Below are 20,225 nucleotides of genomic sequence, written 5' to 3'. Positions count from 1 at the left end.
CCTTGATGTAATGTAGAGAAGGGAACCCAAAGACTTAAGGAGATGGGAATATTAGAGTGGATTTATAGTAGCTGATCTACTCAACTAGAAAAAAAGCCACACTGAGAAGAGCAGGATTAGCACTCTTGAAAAGCACTCGTCCTCTGTACGCCACGGAAGATTGAGGAGATGCTTCTGTGAAGAACAGCTTCCCGAAGGGACAAGCGGGTCCTCATTTCTGAGATAAGCAGAGGGCTTAGGTGTGATTATCAGAAGGATTTGACATGGAGCCCATTTAAGGGTGCCTAATAGATCCTACGGTCTTTAGGGCTAAGATATATGGACACTAACGTGTTGATTTGTTTAACACCAACCACAAATTCTAAGTCTGGGGAACAGAGCACTGACTTCAGTCACAATGATGGAGAGTCAGTCTTTCACCAGTTCCCAGACCGGAATCACTTTCCAGACTCAGAGGCCCCTGAGTAAAGGGGAGACCAGGTGAGCAGCCCGGCAATGCGACCACAAGTGTGCACGGATGTCTCCTCCTCTCCTTTAATCAAGGCACTTGGAGCCATTTCCCGGGCAATTGGAACCGGGAAGAATGGGTTTCTACAGGGCTTTCAGGATTACTAGTATTATCTGCTAGCTAATTCCTGGAGGTCCAAATGGCACCTATAATTCTCTGGTTGGTGTATGGAAGTCCATGGAAAAGAGTAGGATCATTCATAGTGATCCTAGTGGATCCTTGAACTCATTCTATAGTAATTTCCTCAGTTCTTAAATGATTAGTTGTAGTTGAAGTACTGGCAGAATAGTTACATGGCTCCCTGGTTTGGGATGTGAATGTTATTATGGTAGGAAGAGCTAAGTGGAACCTCTGGAATTGTCCCTGCATACTGAAAAAATAAACCAAAATGCTTTGTTTCTCTTAATTCACTTAATCCGCACAACAATCCCACTTATATATGAGAAAACTGAGGCACAGAGAAGTTAATCAATTTTCCACATTGACATAACTAGCAAGAGTGAATTCAAACCCAAGCAGACTCTAGAGTCCATGTAGCAAGTAAAGATTCCTAGATAGCTGAGATGCTTGCTTCAGGCAAAAGGAAATGTGTGGTGGGGAAAGAATGTTATAAATACCAATGGTGTCTTTGTGAATGTTGTAGAAACAAGGATTATAGTAGCTATTCATAGTGAAGAGTATAGTGAAATGGTTAAGTGCTGCAGGGGTGGAAAGATAATTTTCCTTCTGCCCTTCTAGGTTCTCAGCTGAGACTCCCTCTGTAATAAAAGGACAGATTAACAGGAGGGAAAATACCAATTTAATTAAACATGGGCGTCCCACAAAGATGAGACTCTGAAGGCAGCCAACCAATTGAGGCTTATGTACCATTCTGAGTTTCAAAGTGGGGAAGGCAATTCACAGGAGGGTGAGAAGAGGAAATGCAGAGTAAGCAAAGTTTGTTCTGCCAAGCAGACAGATCTCTCAGATGAAAAAGTGATCTCTGGTAATAGCTCTCTTCCTGGTGTGTGTGTATGTGCATGTGGTGGGGGGAGGGCGCTCTAATGTAAAATTACCTTACAAAAGAATAACTACTCTGCTTTCAGAGCTTTTCCTGTGTCTACCATTTTTTCAAGATAATCCTCATGCCAAAGAGACATGTTATAGATGGGATATTCTGTGATCCTTTAGGGACTACACTACATGGGTTAAAATCCCAAGATTTACTGCTGAAAACTTCAGGTAAGTTTCTTACTTCTCTTTGGCCTAATTTCCCCATTTGTAAAATGACAGTTCTTAGTAGGATTATTATAAAAATTAAACGAGTTAATACATATGGAAAGTACCTGGAAGGTAGTATCCGTTATCATTATCTTCCTTGCTTTAGCAAGTATATTTTATGCAATTAACCTGCTAGTTAGAACTATGTGAATGATAGCAGATACTATGATAGAGCAGAGCCACTACATGGAAAGAGCTTGGGTCCCAGAAGGACTCTGTGGAGCAGAGCTGCCAACTGTCCAGGAACACCTGCACTGCAGTTTTATAAGGAAGAAATAAACTTCCTTATTTGTGCCACTGAGTTACTGTGTCTTGTTACAACAATTTAATTCACCCTAATGCAGCAATGTTGAGCTAAGCCTGCTGATAAATGGCAGGAATGCCTTTCCTATAGAACATCCAATGCACTCCAGAACAGTGTCCCTCCAAACAAACAGTAGGAGACAGTATGCTGAAGTATGTATGCTGAAGGCTACACATACAATATGAAGACTATTTCCAAAAGGGCTATGGCTCAGAATATTTCCTCTCTTTGGCTACAATAAGCTTGGCAAACTTTTCTGAAAAAGTATAGAAAGTAGATATTGTAGATGGCTTTGTGGGCTATACAGACTCTGTGAAAACTTTTCAACTCTGCCACTTTGCAGCACAAAGATCAATATAGACAGTAATTAAATGAATGTGCATGGCTGTGTTCTAATAAGTTCTTACCTACAAAAACAGGACATAGGCCATATTTAGTCTGCAGGCCATAGTTTGCTGACCCCTGGTCTACAAGGACCCCTGGAATTTCCAATGTTTTCGAATCATTTGTTTGGCCTATACCTAGCTAAGTCTTATTAAAATACAAATGTAGGCAGTGTAAGGTTCGAGGTGCAGAAAATGGGAGTCGGGGACCAAGGCATGTTAAAGAGGAAGTTTATTCCACACTAATGAGCGAGATTCATTATGGAGGAGGGTAGAAAAACCAGGATTAGAGGAGGGGGAGGAGGAGAAGGAGGACCCAGCCGGACTGCCTTGCAGACTGGGGAGACAGCAACATGTGCAGTGGTGAACACACCTTTTGAGGGGAGGAACAGGAAGGGGTGGGGCCCAGGGCAGAACGGGAAGGGGTGGGGCCCCAGGGCACTCGGCACGTGCTGATTGGTGGTTCAATGTCTCTGGATGTCCTGGCAGCAGACGCAGGTTATATCATACTCCACCCACCAGTTGGAGAAAGGGAGGATCTATCATTCCAGGCTTTTGGTGATATTAAAAAAAATTGAGAGTCTGGGCAATGTCAGGGGGTGAAGGTCTGTTTTCCATAGCTACTTCCTGCTGAGAGGGGGCGTTGTCAGGGGCGTCTACCCGGGGTCTCAAGGATTCTGGTGACATAGGTGTCTCTAGGTTCTGAGTTTAAGGCCAGATAGATCTCTCCCACCTTCTGGTTGGTGAACGCCTGCATTCTGTTCTGCAAAAAACTAGTGAAACAGCACATGAGACAGGGGCCAAAGAGCAAAATTAAAGGAATAGATACCAGTGGGCCTAATGATGGGAGGAGCCATGGGGTAAGTGAGCGAAAAACAGGGAGTGTTTTCCGTGCTGGATGAGGGGTGCAGCAGCACGATATCCCCAAGGGACTGGTTGGTGAAGTCTCAAGGACGATCCTGTTGAGTCACTTGGGAGGTAAAAGCTGGTCCTGAGGCTGCTACAGCATCACTTGTCTTGTTTTGCTATTTTTCTGGGCCTGGAGCTGAAATACAACCTGAGGGTAAGGTTCTTGAGGAGGACTGAGTCCTCGGGAGTCTTGGTCAGCTGGTTTTGGCCTGGGCAGAAACCTGTCAGGGTGTTCCCGGAGCAGTTGCCTGAGTAAGGGCAGGCATGGAAAATAAGTAGCCAAGAGAGGAGGGTCAGTAGGGAGACAATGGTTGAGCAAGAAGGGTCTCCCATATAGGAGTTCAAAAGGGCTTAAGAAGGTGGGGCTCCTTGGTGTAGCCCGGATTCCAGTCAGAGCCATGGGCAGGAGGTCCAGCCAGGAGCTTCGAATTTCTAGAGAGAATTTAGTTAGATGGTCTTTAAGGAGGCTATTGATCCTCTCGATCTTATTCGATGATTGTGGGCAGTAGGGTATGCGCAGTTTAGTTAAGTCAGGATTAGAGAGAGGAAAATCTGAGAGTCTCGCCTGAGGTTGAGTGAGGGCCTCAATGACCTCAGGGCAGGAGTGCGTTGCCACAGGTTGGGTGGAGGCAGAGGGAAGGAGAGTGGCTGGGTTCAGGGCTGGGGACTGAGTTAGGGAGATGTCAGGACTCTCGAGTAACAGGAAATGGAATTCCTGCATGTGAGAGGGGACAAGAAGAGATATGGATCGGTGGGACAGAAGATCCTGTAGCCTATGGGTGGAGAAGACCTGTAAGGGTTTCTGAAGGCAGATCTTCTGGGCCTCCTTGGTGAGAGTGGCGGCTGCAGCCAGAGCCTGGAGGTAGAGCTGCCATCCCTGAACTGTGGGATCAAGCTGTCTGGACAGGTAGGCTACGGGGGTGAAGGCTGGCCCTAGAGGCTGGGTGAGGACCCCCATAGCTATTCCCTGTCTTTCATCAGTAAATAGTTGGAAAGGCCTAGAGATGTCTGGGGGAGAGAGAGAGAGAGAGAGAGAGAGAGAGAGAGAGAGAGAGAGATACCAGAAGGGTATCCCAGAGCTTAGAAAAAGCCTGGCGAACGAGGGAGGGTGAGGAGAGGGGTTGGGGTGAGAAGGCGCTGAGGCCAGAGAAGTTTTCAGAGCATTAAAGGGTGATTTGTTGTCAATACCCTTGACTGAGATTGTGGAAGGGAAGAGTGGCCTGGGAAAGTAGGGCAGGACAGAGAAGGTAGACCCCGTATCAACCAGAAAGGAGACCAGCTTACCTGCTACCTTGAGCATTATCCTGGGCTCGGTGAGGGTGATGGGGGTCGTCGAGTCTGGGCATCTTCAGTCTTTGGCCAGTCTTCAGTCATGGCCAGCGGCGGGTCATGACATGGAAGGGTGGCCCCTCTACGCTGAGACGCAGAGGGCCCGTCACTTTTCCAGGGACAGTCACTTTTAATGCACGCCGGGCAGGGCTTGGTTGGAGTCAGGGGCTGGGGAACTGCTTTGCCCAGTGGCCTTCATTTCCACACTTGAAGCATCCTCCAGGTGGCATTCATCCTCTCGTTGCACCCCCACCACGCACAGTTCCCTTTGGACCATGCATGGCTGCTGTTGGCCTAGAGCTGGTACCAAGGCTTGGGTTTGCAGATTCACCTTTTGTCGAAGGCGGGCTTACTCTGCCTGCTCCTCACAGGAATTAAAACCTTAAAGGCCATATTCACTGGATCTTGGACCTGGGTCTGAGAAGGTGTTAGGGGAGGGGGTGGCAGAACAGGTGGCGGGTCATGGGCCAGAGGAGGAGGAGGACCACAGTGGCGGGTGGCCACAGAAGGCCGGGCCTGCGGGGGTGGGCTGTGGGAGGTCTCAGAAACTTTATTTAAAAAGAGGGGTTGGACATGCTGTTACAAGATGGCGGCCCCCATGGGAACAGTAGGCCATGTGGCCAGAGAGGGGTGGGAGCGCAGATAAAAAAAAAAAAAAAGCCTGGACATATGGGACCTCGGGCCACTTCCCAGCTCTACGGCAGAAATTACTAAGGTCAGTGAGGATGTTAAGTCCCGCTTTCGGATCATCTGGACCCATTCCAATTCATACTGAGGCCATGCCACATTACAGAAGTAGCCAGATTGGTGAGGAGACACCCTAGAGGTGTCTTAGGATCTGGTTTAGATTTTTGATTGCCCATACCAAAACCTGGGGTCAGTAGCGGGGGCTAAGGACCAGCATCCCAGCCAAGGCTCTGGACGGGGAACCCGAGGGACAGTAGGGGACGTCTCCCCTACTTCCTGTGGTCTGGACGGTGGCCAAAAGGCCGGAGAACTGAGGGTGGGCAGGAACGTCTTCGCTGCCTCCCCAAGTTCAGAACCCCTCCTGGAGGGGCCTGGAGGGCTGTGCCCGGAAGGCAATCTCTGACGCGGGCCACGGTTTACAGAGATGCCGGAGAATGACCACCAGGAATTAGCACGGGCTGGGACTTACCGCTGATGCTGCCGAGCCAGGAGGAGAGAAGAGGGGGTCACCCCGGACCACAAATGGTCAAATGGGATGCTCGCACCCTCCCGGGTTTCACGGCACCAAATGTAAGGTTCAAGGCACAGGAAATGGGAGTTGGGGACCAAGGCATGTTAGAGAGGAAGTTTATTCCACACTAATGAGCGAGATTCATTATGGAGGAGGGTAGAAAAACCAGGATTAGAGGAGGGGGAAGAGGAGAAGGGGGACCCAGCCGGACTGCCTCGCAGACTGGGGAGACAGCAACACGTGCAGCGGTGAACACACCTTATGATGAGGGGAGGAACAGGAAGGGGTGGGGCCCAGGGCGGAACAGGAAGGGGTGGGGCCCCAGGGCACTCGGCATGCGCTGATTGGTGGTTCAATGTCTTGGGGATGTCCCAGCTGCAGACACAGGTTACGTCATACTCTGCCCACCAGTTGGGGGAAGGGAGAATCTATCAGGCAGTAACCCAAATTGTAAAAGATTGCATTTTTTTGTGTCTTAATGGCAGCCTTATGTTGCACCTGATTTTCTTGAGGAATCTACGTTATAACAGGTTGACATTCCTAATCAAGAGCCTAAAATGATGGGCATCATATTTAATCAATTATTGACTCTTTAACTTCCCAGGTTAAAGCTTTCCAAAATAATTGTCAATTTAACAGGACAACATTGTAAACACTCATATTAATTTTATTTAAGACTAGAGGCCCAGTGCACGAAATCCATGCATGGGGGGGGGGGTTGTCCCTAAGCCCAGCCTGCACCCTCTCCAATCTGGGACTGCTCAAGGGATGTCTGACTGCCCGTTTAAACAGGCAGTCAGACATCCCTGTCACAATCCAGGACTGCTGGCTCCCAACTGCTCACCTGCCTGCCTTCCTGATTGCCCCTAACCGCTTCTGCCTGCCAGCCTGATCACCCCCTAACCACTCCCCTGCCAGCCTGATCAATGCCTAACTGCTCCCCTGTGGGCCTGGTCACCCCTAACTGCCCTCCCTTGAAGGCCTTGTCACCCCTAACTGCCCTCCCCTGCAGGCCTGGTCCCCCCCAACTTCCCTCCCCTGCAGGCCTGGGTCCCCCCCAACTGCCCTTCCCTGCAGGCCCAGTTGCCCCCAACTGCCCTCCCTTGCAGGCCTGGTCCCCCCCAACTGCTCTACCCTCCTGGCCTGATCGCCCACAACTGCCCTCCCTTGCAGGCCTGGTCCCTCCCAACTGCCCTTCCCTGCTGGCCATCTTGTGGTGGCCATCTTTTGTCCACATGGGGGCAGCCATGTTTGACCACATGGGGGCAGCCATCTTGAGTGTTTGAGTGATGGTCAATTTGCATATTACTCTTTTATTAGATAGGATATTTTTAAAGGAAGTTATGATGATTCACTGATTGATTGAGTGGCCACCACAGTCAAGATGCTGAACAAGGTGCTTTAGATACATTATCTCCAATCATCACAAAAACTCCCTAGTGCCTTATGAAGGGGGAAATTGAGGCTGAGAAATGTAAGTAATTTAGCTAAGATCATCCAACTGACAAGCCATAAGCTCAAAGCATAGCCTCCTGGTGAGGAGAAGAAAGGGCATGAGCAGAGATTTTGATGGAAAACTAGAGGCTGGCCAGGAAAGGGGGCCACTGGGCTCTGGACCTCAAAAGTTAGTTTTTATGGTCAAAAGCATCAGGAGCAGAAGCGTGGCCACTGTGTGTTGTCAACAAGTCGTACCATTACTAACTGGATGAAGATTCCAAGCATGGATTGCTATCAGTATAATAGGTAGCCTCCAAGGAGTAGATATGAAATTATTACATCTCCATAGTACTTACTGGTGTCAGGCAGAGTTCCAAACACTTTGCATGGATTTACATGGATTTTATCATCTAATCTTCACAATAACCCTTTAAGGTCAGTGCTATTATCTCCATTTTCTTGTTCAGGAACTGAGGCACAGAGAGATTTAAGTGACTTGTTCAAGGTCAAATGATTTAGAAATGGCAGAGTTAACATTAATTTCGTCAGGTCTGAAAGCTTGCATATTAATCCCTTACACTATATTGCTTTGTGAAACAACAAGTAATACAATTCCACACTGCTATAATCATTCTCATCACTGCCCTGTTGGTTTCTTCAGAAAATATATCATAATTTGCAATGCTGCATGTTTTGCTTTCTTTCTTGTCTCTTTAAGTGAAACACTATGAGGACAGAACCTGTGTTTAGTTTATCCACTAAGGCCTAGTGCCTAGTAAAATGTCTAACACCCTGTATGTATTTGATAAGTATTTGTTGAGTAAATTAATGGGTAAATAATATGGCAACAGGGGAACTCAAGATGGCATGATTCCTGTGCAATGAAAGTGGTTCTCTTCCTATTAAAAGTCAAAACAGATGTATGTCTCACAGATGCATACAGGCAGCATGGTGTAATGGTAAGAGGAAAGACAGGACTTTGGAGCCAGTTGTGGAAATCAATGTTGCCTCTTTAAATTATTAGCTTAGGAATCACTTACCTTCCCTGACAGTCAATCCCCATCTATAGAATAGGTTCATAGCAACTTATTTAGGTAACACTACATGCTATGCAATGCCTATTAGGTAAGCAGGCAATACCTAATGGGTAATACCTACTAAGGTAATACCTAATACCATGTCCAGCACATATTCCATAGATGCTTGTTTCTACTGAGTCCTGCACTCTGCTTATCCCCAAGAAAGCAGAAATTGCTAAGCTTCAGAAGTCAGCAACCTTGCTTCCTTTTGCTAGTACTGTTATAAATTGTATCTTCTATTTTTCTGCTGCTGCTCCTCCTCCTCTGAGGATTTCTAAGAACTGTGCAGGCTCCAGGGGGGAAAAATAAACCATTTTTATTTTACCAAGATGGAAGCTGGGGCGCAATGCAAAATCAATGGTTTTCCCAGAAAACATTAAGAAAAATTCCTTTTTCTTTTTCTTTCCCACAGCCCATCCCACTGTTTGAATTGCTGCCCTGGAAACCAGATGAAAGTAGCTGGCAATTAGGGACCACTCTGTGGTGCACAAGGAATGTTTAGCAGGGGCTGGCTGGGGGCAGATTTTCAGTCGTCACACCTTCTGAAACCCTCTAAAACTGCCTCTCCTGGAAGATGGCAGTTTCTGCTCAAGAGTCATTTCATCCTGAAACAGTTGCCAAGCACCCGATGCACCCAGCCTGTGGCTTTAGATAGGAGTAGGTGACGTGCTTCCTATGATTTATGTCCATCCCTTTGAGAAAACGTTCCTTGCTAGGTGATGTTAGCCTCTTGTATTTTCCTCTATTTTTAGCCTCCTAGTGACTAATGAATCTGGTTATAATCTGACAGGGTGCTTAAAGATGTATTAGAATTAAATTAAGTTATGGTGTCTTAGACATCACATACATTTCTAAAGAACAGAGCCAGAATGCATCATCCCTGCCCAGTTTAATCACACCCATTACAACTTGAATTTTTAATAAAAGGACCCATTAAGTATCATAAAGTTGAATACAACTCTAAGATTAGCTAAGGTTTCTTCTAATTTTAATCAAGCCTCCTTTACCCAGGCAGCTCATTCTAAAAGCTGGAGATAGAAAGTATTTCTCTGGAATATTATCATTATGCTGTGAGCTCAGGCACTGCTGGTAGAAACACAATCATTCAAATATATATGGAGCACCTACTCGTGACAGGCACTGCCTTGGATACTGGGAAGACAATGGTGAGCAAAAAAAAGACATAATTCTTACCCCTGTGGAACTAGCTTAGTGAGCAGATATGTTAACCAAATAATCATATAAATAAATGGGTAGGTTTGAATGCTGAAATTAGGTTATTAGGTCTCTGGTTCTGTCTTTTTCTCCATCCATCTCTTAGCTCTATTGTCTTCTATTTGGCTTTCTCTTCCAGCATCCTCTCTCTATGTGACTAAGATGGCCACTTGCAGCTCCTGAGTACTATGGTGCTAATGAATGATGAGCCAGCAGTTCATCAATTGTCCATAGAGCTTCAGCAAAGTCCCAGAGGAGATGCTGATTGGCCTGGTTCAGATCACATGCTGGTTCCTGTTCTGGCATGGAGACTTGAGGAAGGACTACTCTGATTGGCCAGCCCAGGTCACGTGCACACTCTCAGGATGGGGTAGGGTGAGGCAGTGTTAGTCTCTCCAGTACCCTATGACTAAGCAGAATTCCTATGGGGCAGGTAAGAGTAGTTTTCCCAATAAAGGATGGTGGGCCAATGAATGTCCACCAAAGTGCCGAGGGTTGGTATTTAAAGTTGGTCAAATACAAGAAGCAAAGAAATAGCATAGAAAGAGCATTGATAAAGTAATGCTTTATCTATGTTCCTCTGGCTCCTCTAAGGGCCAGGGACTGAGGCATGCCAGCATGGTAGAAAGGCTTTCAGAACCAGACAGATATGGGCTCAATTCCTGACTCCTTCACTTCTTAGTGGCTATGTGGCCTTGGGCAAGTCATCCAAGACATGCCTTCACTTGTAGCATGGGAATAATAATTTCATCACCACAGGATTGTTGGAGAAACAAAATAAAATAACATAAACAAAGTACAGTGCAAGGAAAATTATCAGTGTTTGATGAATGGTGGATATTTAGGAACCTCTGTAAAGTACCATGTTATATAAACATTGTTGAAAATCTTCTGATTTGTGGGGTGGAAGGAGGGAGTGGTGTCTGGAGTCAAGAGAAAGAAAAAATATAGAAACAAATAAATAAGCATAAATTCATATTCTGTAAAGTGTTCTGATAAAAATAAATAAAAAACAACAAAAGACAAATTTGATAGAGTAATAAGGGTGGAGGCCTCCTTTATATAGAACAGACCAATAAAGCCTCCCTGAGAAGGTGATATGTGAACTGAGCCCTGAAGGATAAGGAAGAGATTGCCACTCATAGAGTATAGGAAGAGAGTTCTAGACAGAGGGAACAGCAGGTGCAAAGAGCCTGAGGTGGAAAAAGGATGGGTTTGTTCAAGGAACAGAAGAAAAGCCAGTGGTTGGAATGGTGAGATTAAAGAGGTAGGTAGGAAGCAGATCAAGAAGACCTCCCAGGCCAGAGTAAGAAGTTCAAGTTCTACATTGAATGATAAATCTTGTTAAAATCTAGTAAGATAATTAGAGTTGTTGGGTGGGGAATAGAATACATAAAGGCATATGTGGGGAGGCTCGTGAGGAGGCCATTGCAATCATCTAGGTAATAAACAGTGGTAGTAGAGATGGAGAGAAATGGATGAATCAAAGACATATTTTAGTTGTAGGACCAGAAACCTAGTTGTAGGTGGATTTATATGTGGGAGAAAAGGGAAAAGAATTAATTAAAGATAGATTTTAACTCTGGGGTTTGAGCAACTACTTGGGTGAATGTGGGGCCACTTACTGAGATGAAGTCTTGGGAAGAAACAAATATAAGATGTTGAGTTTGAGGTGCCTGTAGGTACCCCTGTGGCAGTATGTATTACATAGTTAGATGAACAAGTCTGGGTCATAGAGAGAGGCCAGGGTTGGAGTACAAATTGGAAGTGATAGGACTGGATGAAATCATTCAAAAAAGAGGGGAGATGAGAGAAAAGAAGGGAGAAGGGGCCAGCATTGAGGTTCTTTTGCATGAGCCTTTAGACCCATAGAGGAGGAGTCAGCAAGGAAGAGAAGCCATGACCTAGCAGGGAACCCAGAAGAATTGAGGTGATGGAGACCATGAGAAAAAAACTATTTTAGAAAGAAGGAAGTGGCCAATTCTGCTTGAAAGCTGTTGAGAGATTAGTAAAATGAGGATAAGAAAATGAGCTTTAAATTTAGAAAGAAAAATCCACTCTTTGCAGCATACTCTCAGACTAATCTTTCTAAAACAAATTTGATAACGTTACTTCTTTGATTACAAAATTCAGCGGCTCAATAGCAGGGCCTGGTGTCCCTCTTCTTCCCAGTTTGGCCTCAGTGTGCTCTCATTCCACTCCCCCATCTTTGCACATGCTTCCTATGAGCAGCAACTGCAGATGGTCCTGCCTCTTTGGTACCCAACTCTCCAGGTCTGTGCATAGTTTCTTCCATCTGCACTACCCTTCCCTTGCTCCTGGTAGATGTCACACCCCTCATCCAGGCCTGATTCCATTTCTAAACAGTGTTGTTTGAGTTATTCTCTAGCATCTCACAAGTCCTCTCCTTGGATCTCTGATATAGCACTTCTCAGGTTGTATTGAAGTTGTTTTTCTATTCATTTCATCCACTAGACTCTGAACTCCTTAACAGTTGAGACTGTGTTTGATGCATCTTTAGTGTCCCTCCAGCACAACACCAAATCCATAGTAGATGCCTACTAGGAGGTATGCCTACTAGAGTTCTGTGAATTCTATTATTTCAAATAGTTCTAACTATTCTTAAAAGTTAAAATATATCTTTTGGTTGTGAAAATACATATGAGTTCTCCTCACTCAAAAAAATAGTTTAGAGTGTACAAAAATGTTAACACTCCCTGTTATGAGTTGAATTGTGTGTCTCCCCCCGTTCCCAATAAGATATGTAGAAGACTTAACTCTCAATACTGAATAGAAGTATATTTGAAAATAAAATATTTACAGGGGTAACCAGTTTAAAATGAGGCCAACAGGGTGGGCCCTATTCCAATATAACTGGTATCCTTATAAAAAGGAAAAATCTGTACATACAAATAGATATGCACAGAGGGAAAACCATGTGCAAACACAAGGAAAATTCCATGCGGAGATGGTGAATTGGAGTGATGCATCTACAAATCCAGGAATGATGTGAGGCTACCAGAAGCTAGGACAGAGGCAAAGAATGGTTCCTTTCTTAGCACCTTCAGAAGGTACATGGCTCTGCTGACACTTTGATTGTGCAGATTTGGCTTCCAGCACTGAGACAATAAATTTCTGTCATTTTAAGCCACCCAGTTTTTGTTATTGCTGCTTAGGGAACCAAAACATCCCCTACATGTACTATAAGAAGCTCAAAATGTATTTGCTTTTTCACTTTGGCACTCATAAATTTAATTCAACTCATGCAGAAGAATGAAAAAATACAGGAAAAAAACAATGGCACTCTTTTAAATTTTGCCTAACAGGAAATTAAGAAGAATCCCCCAAAACCTCATTTTAATCAGGTTTAAATTAATCTATGTTTTGTGTTTATAGTGATATTAAATTACCCAAATGCATTTTTATAATAATATTGTATTCCAAAAGGTGGAAACCGAATTATATTAATTTGAGTGCTCTATTTTTAAGAATGTAGCTTCTCTTTATTTATAACTCTGGATGAGCCTCATTATAAAATAAAATAGCTATTAGTTAAAAAGTACTCTATGAAAACTAAAGTTCCAAACTAAAAGAGTAGGATGGTGTGATGTTTCATTTTATGTGTCAACTTGACTGGGCTAAAGGATAGATGGTAAGACATATTTCTGGGTGTATGAGGGTGCTTCTGGAAGAGCTTAGCATTTGAATTGGCAGGCTGAATAAAGCAGGGGGTCTTCACTAATGCGGATGAGCATTATACAGTCCGTTGAGGACCTGAATAATCCAAAAAAGGCAGAAGGGCAAATTTGCTCTTCGCTTGAGCTGAGATATTCATTTTCTCTTGCCCTCATTCATTTGTTCTTGAGCCTTCAGACTTAGATTGAATTACACTACCAGCTTTCCTGGTTCTCCAGTTTGCAGATGACAGACTGTAACTTCTTGGCCTCTATACCACTTGAGCCAATATCTATAATAAATATCCTTTATCTATCTATCTATCTATCTATCTATCTATCTATCTATCTATCTATCTACCTACCTACCTATAATCACCTATCAGTTCTGTTTCTCTGGGAAACCCTGAGTAGTATAAACGGGGAGGTAAAAATTTCCAGACTCCATGGGGAGTTGGCAAAGAAATTATCTGATTTGAATAGAGAAGAAAAAAGAAAAGCTGATACTTTGGGGAAGTATACATCAGTCTAACCAAGACAACAGAAGCTACTTTAAGTGTTTCAACAGAGAGAATTTAATACAGGGAATTGGTTACACATAATGGAAGTGCTAAGCACCAAACAGGACAAATCTGAGATTAAAAACTAAAGGAACCACTACTGCCTGAGGCTAGGGCAAGTTTCTCAATGGGAGACTGATGGCATCTGCAGTTAGATAATCCTTTGTTGTGGGGGACTCTCTTGTAAATCATAGGATGTTTAGCCTTTATCTCTGGCTTTTGCTTACTAGATGCCAGTGGCACCCTCCCCTCTAGTTATAACATGCAAAAATGTTTCCAGACATTGCTAAATATCCCTTGAGTTATTATTTTGGGTTGGGAAGGGGCGGGGGCGGTAGAGAGAAATGTCCCAGGTTGAGAAGCACTGAGCTGGAGGGACAAAAGGAGAAGATGGCATCAGAACCCAGTGTCCCCCAGGAAAAGCTTGAACCGTGAAACAGAGAGGTCTGTCCAGTGAGAGTTTAGCACATGAAGAAGAGGCCTCAGGCAGTGAGGGGAAGGAAGAAATACACTGGCTTCTCAACTGCCTCCATCTCCTGCAGGCTGGTGTTGGCCTCCTGACACACAGAGGAGAGCAAGGCAAAGGCAAGGAATGGTCCTGAGAATGTAGGCCCAGGATCAGCACAGGGTTCCCTTAAAACATTGGTTCTGAATGAGAACAAAAATTTAAATCTGAGGTCCAATTTTGAAACTGGTGCTCATTCAACATATCATATCACCAGACTATTGCTATATACTCTACAGAGCCAACCTACTGAGAAACTAAAGAAATCCCTCACTTGCATGGGCCCCTTCCAAGATCCTGGAAGGGCCTTAGTAATGTGTTCAACTTAGTCTCATGTTTTAGTAAAATTTGCACCACATTTCCCCTCATGTTGTGTGAAATTGGAGTGGGTGTGGGTATTTCGCAGATCTGGTTAGAGGAAAGGCACTGGGGGGTATCAGCACTGCCTTTGGACCTGGGCAATGGGGGCTTCTGCTTAAGAAGAACTCACTCTGACTCTCCTCCCACTACACCCATCCCCTCAAGACAAGTACACACGGGGCTAGGGGATATGCCCACCTGGAATTTATGGCTCCTCTGCTTCTTGCCCTGCTTTGCTCCTAAGACCACAGAATTCCCTACTCAAATGGCCCTGGACTTGCTTCCAGCATCTACATGGGCTTCTCCCTGAGTCCAACCTACCGAGTGGACCATGCTGTAGTGCACACCCCTAGGCCCAAAGGGTGGCCAAGGCATGATTGATTGTTGGAAGTTATGGATAAAGCCTGAATGTGTCCACATATGTTTGTAAGAGGCCCCTCACGGTATGGAATGGAGCTAGAGCTGGGAAGAGAATGAGGTCATAAATAAGCAATTAAGTAAATAGAAATTATTCTGAGATTGAGAAGCAAATTGTAAGCCAAAAAACATTTTTAAAAAATTATACCTAAAGTAGTAATTTATAAAGAGAAAGAGATAAGTTTTAAATAGAGGTAAAGAACAAGATTTTATATTGTTTGATAATCTAGTTCTTCTTGATCTAACATGAAATGCTGACATCATGATCCACAAGTACAATGGGGCTACCAAGGACAAACTGGTTAATGAAAGTCATCAATTCAAAAAGTTTTTAAGAAAAACTGCAAAAAAGCTTGAAATATGCATGCACTCTTATAGCTCATATATGAAAAAAATTTTGACAATTAAAAAATGTATATGACTTACCAATAACCAGTTCTGAGGTTGGAAAGCCTTTTTAGTCTATCAATAATAAACACATTTATTTTTTAGATTATATCTATTTATTTTATATATTTATTTAAAAGAAAATAATTTATTCAACCATGCTGAAAGACTGAATTATAAATAATATTGTAAAATTGTTATCATATATAGAAGTACATAGAGGTGTTGCCCCAAAAAATATAGAGATAAAAGTACTAAAGAGATGTGTCAAGTAGTAAAAAAGTAAATATATTATTTTTGTAGATTTTTGTTGTATTTGTCAGCCTTTTAAATTTTGTAATTTGCTGTAATTTCTTTTCCCATTTTAAGTAAATTTTCATATTAACTTTATGTTAATAATTTTACATTCTTTTTCCTAAGGAAGGAGGCCATCTACCCACAAATTGAATAAGCTTTAGTTTTCATAAAACCTGGATCTTCCTGTGGCATCATAACTTATTATGTGAGCTGTTTGGGTTGGAGAGTTGAAGTGAGAGGTGCTTGGGGGCTATATCTGGGGAAATGCATAGAAAATTGTCTGAATGGGCAGCTCATCCTGATCTCCAAGATGTCAAGATGCATTATTTCAAGGTGAATGACTCAGCAACTGTCACTTCCCAAAGGCCATTTTCAGATGACTGAATTATGTCCTCATTTCTCCTTGTTTTTGTTCTGTAGTCATGGTTGCAGCTGATAATAGGAGAAAGAACTGAGCAAGGGGCAGATGACTGTTTAGCTGTGACTCCATATCTTTTCACATGGCAGAGTGCAGAGAAAGACAAGGATAAAAACAAACAAACAAACAAACAAACAAACAAACAAAAAACCAGAAAACAGAGAGGTGGTATTCATTTGGGAGCCCCAAGGACAACCCCTGAAGCAGACAAAGCAGGGATGTGGGTGTAGCTATGTCAGCCAAAGCAAGCTGGTTTCATTGTGAGACTATAGGTTGCTGAGCCAGGACTCTTCTCATTGAACAAAGCACAGGGATTAATTCTATTTAAGTTATTATTATTATTTTAGAATGAAGGCATTTTACCCTGAAGTGTATTGGGTTTCTGAATGCTCACATTCCTCAAAAATAGTTCTTGGGATTTGCAGATATAATGTCTACTTAAGTTGGTGTAGTTCAGGAACTTGTAAAGGATGGGCTTCCCAGGGCCATGCTGCCCATCCATTTTCCAGTAAAGCTCCTTTGATTCCTCAAAGACATTAAGGAAAGACTTGATAGTTACATAAAGTGGGTTGAACACAGGTTTTTATCTCTTCTCCCTTCTGAAGTCCCAATAACCTAACTGTAAAGGAATAAAATAGGTATAAATCCACAAGAACAAAAAGAATGAGAGAGAAGATGACAGCAGACTAGAGATTCAACAATGTATTTGAAGCTGAGACGTAGGACTCAGCAGGACAGAGAGAGCTGCAACAGAAATACTCCCTCTGCCCTGCTCACTTTTAGGCCTGAGCAGACAGACAGCTTCCACAGAGTAATTGTGAATTTATATATGTGGGGTTATTTTCTTTGATAACATGGATCACTTAAGGTTATGGAATGAAGAGCTTTCATTTACTAAATAGCGGGAGTTAATCAGGGGCAAGTTGGCTGTTACCCCAGAACCACTCCCCATCTCTGGCCAAGAAGTTCCCTTTCTAGAGGAACCAGACCAGCACATCCTGGACCGCAAGCAGAGGTGATGTTGGACTAGGCTTTTTCTGAAACATGTGGACTGAAGGAAGGAAAGAGTGGTTTCCCCAGAGGAATATTGGGATAATAGTAATAATAGCTTATACATAAACTATGTGCCAAGCAGTGTTCAAAACACTTTATACCCATTAACTCATTTTTCACAAGTGTGGGCTGGAAGTACAATTATCATTTTATTTTATTTATTTTTTATATTTTATTGACTTTTTACAGAGAGGGATAGAGTTAGAAACATCGATAGGAGAGAAATATTGATCAGCTGCCTCCTGCACACCTCCCACTGGGGATGCGCCTGCAACCAAGGCACATGCCCTTGACTGGAATCGAACCTGGGACCTCTCAGTCCACAGGCCGATGTTCTATCCACTGAGCAAACCAGTCAAAGCACAATTATCATTTTATTTTATATTTAGAGGCCTAGCGCACACAAAATCATGTGCGAGTAGCTCGTTTCCACCTGCCTCAGCGCCCTGCCCCTCCCTCCACCGCTCGTAGCTCTCGGCCGCTAGTAACTCGCACCACACCCCGCTTGCTGCGAAAGCCACTGCTTGTTTGGTTGTGATGGCGTTATGGCGTGACGGCCACAGGCCTTTTATATAAGAGATATAAGGAACCCAAGACAAGGAGAGTCTAAGTAAATACCCCAAGTTCACAGAGCCAGTAAGGGGCAGAGCTGAAGGTGAACCCGGGCAGTCTGGTTGTATTGAGAGGGGAATATGGATCCTGTGTGGGATAGCCATGACTGATGTTCCAAAATTTTCATTAAATTGTGTTGACTGCACCCTGTTTTATCAAAACAGGTACAACATGATACAAGCAGATGACATAATGCCATGCTTGTTCCTCTTGAGCAGACTTTTTCCTGCAGCAGCAGGTCTCCCTATAACTATAAGTCCATGGTAGTCTGAATGAAGGTCACCTGAGGTTGTTCTGCCTCAGTCACCATAACCTGTGACCTTACATGATGAAAGGGACTCTGAAGCTGTAATTAAATTAAGGCTCTTGAGATGGAGATTCCCCAGTCTTCATAGGAGGCTCTGGACCCTGGTGCACTTCCACAACTCAGACCAAGAGGGAAGGGGCTCACAGTAGACACCCCTCTGCCAATACTACAGGAAGTCCACAGTCACTGGTAAGAACCTATTGACAAAGGTGAGTGACCTCAGGCAGCTGTGCCTCTGAGCTGGGATGTTAAGTGAAAGCTGGCACTAGTTGCACACTACATTGGATGCCTATGTAAGAATGGTCTGTAATCACAGAATAGAAAGTTCTCCTGTTAAAAACAAGATAAATACACTAAGACATTTGGAGGGCTCAAACGCCAATATATATAGATTTTGTTCAGGAATCAGAAATTCTAGAGTGCCAAAGACTGCTGTGGTTTCAAGGAAAGAATCATGAATAAAGCTTGGTTTCTATGACTATAAAAGGATGAAACTTTATTAGTCATGGATTGGGGTTGGTGTGTTACCAACAGCCCACCTGTTCTCTTGGTGGAAACCATGTCTATTCAAGTTTGTTATTTTTATGTCGTAAATCTATAATCCTAAAATGATTTCTGTAGCTGGGGGAAGGAGGGAGGAATCCTACTGAGACACCTGAATGAACCACAGAAACTTGAGCTGATGGAGGAAGGAAATAATATAAGCCAGAAAGGGTGCCAAGCAAGTCATTCGGGTATGTCAATAATTTCAGAGTGCAAGAGGATTGTGAATTCAATTGTGTTCATTAAACAAGGAGCAGAAGCTACTGGGTACACCCATTAGAGTCATGAATGAGGGAAAGATACACTTAGCCAGGAACTGTAGGGAGACATCTGGGAGGCCATGTGACTGCTCTGGAATCTAGGTGCAGACCTTGACATAAAACGGTGATATAAAAACATGAGTTGTTACATATGTAATACCTTAATCAATAAAGAAAAAAAATAAAAATGAAAATAAAAATAAAAACATGAAATGCAGTCACTCTTCTTCCCATGCCCAAGACAGACATTACTAAGTAATCACCACTGACTTTATTGCTGAAGCCAGAGGCAGCCTCAAAGTCATTCTCAGCACAGATCTCAGACCTAATACTTATTGATCAGAGTTGACCTATAAGATAAAACTTATTTGCTATCCCTGGTTTATAAAAAGAGGTAAAGGAATCAAACATTAGTTAGAATAGAATCTGCATTAACATCTGTCTTGAGAAAGCACTAGGGACACACTGGGGAGGGCAGAGATCTGGGCAAGAAAAGAAGGGAGGACTTCCAGGGACTGAAGCCAAGGCATCCAGAGAGTTGCAGGACTTGACACTAGCCAGGCTGAGGTGTAGGTGAAGAACTTTAACAAACAGCTCCTCTCTTTGGCTGTAATTGGGTCATATGCCCATCCTGAACCAATCACTATAGTGGGATATGTGCTCTGCTGATTGCTCTAAGTTAATTAGAGCTCAACTGTGGAGGAGCTAAGGGCACACCTGCCTAAACCACGTGACTAAGAGTAGGAGAGAGGTGGCTCCCCTAAGGGAACTAGGGTCCTCTTACCATGAAGGAAGAGACTTAATGCTGAGAAATAAACAAGAGGTGGTATTTACACTAGGATAGGATTTCTAAGGGCAAGAGTCAGAGAGCTTCCTAGACGGGCAAATGAGATATCTATAAACTATGTGCAGAGTGACTTAAAGTCCAAGGAAATAATTTCTTGGGAACAGTTTGGAAGTACTTTCCTTTTCTAAAGAGACCTAGGGATCAATACCTGCTATAAAAATGAGGATGCAAGTTTAAATTGCAATTCAGAATGTCCCCGGACCCAGCAAAAGTACCTGCTTGAATTTTCCTGGAGTTAGGCCAACTTTCATATGAGAGAGATCCCTTGGGACCAGCCAGGAACAATGTCCTACAGCCCAACGACAATACTAGCAAGTGATTTCTGCAACCAATGCAAACACTGTGTTTCTAATTTGGCTTCCC

The sequence above is a fragment of the Plecotus auritus genome (assembly GCF_963455305.1).
Source record: "Plecotus auritus genome assembly, chromosome: 3".
NCBI lineage: Eukaryota > Metazoa > Chordata > Mammalia > Chiroptera > Vespertilionidae > Plecotus > Plecotus auritus.
The sequence above is the reverse complement of the archived record's forward strand: the minus strand, read 5'-3'. Positions refer to the sequence as shown.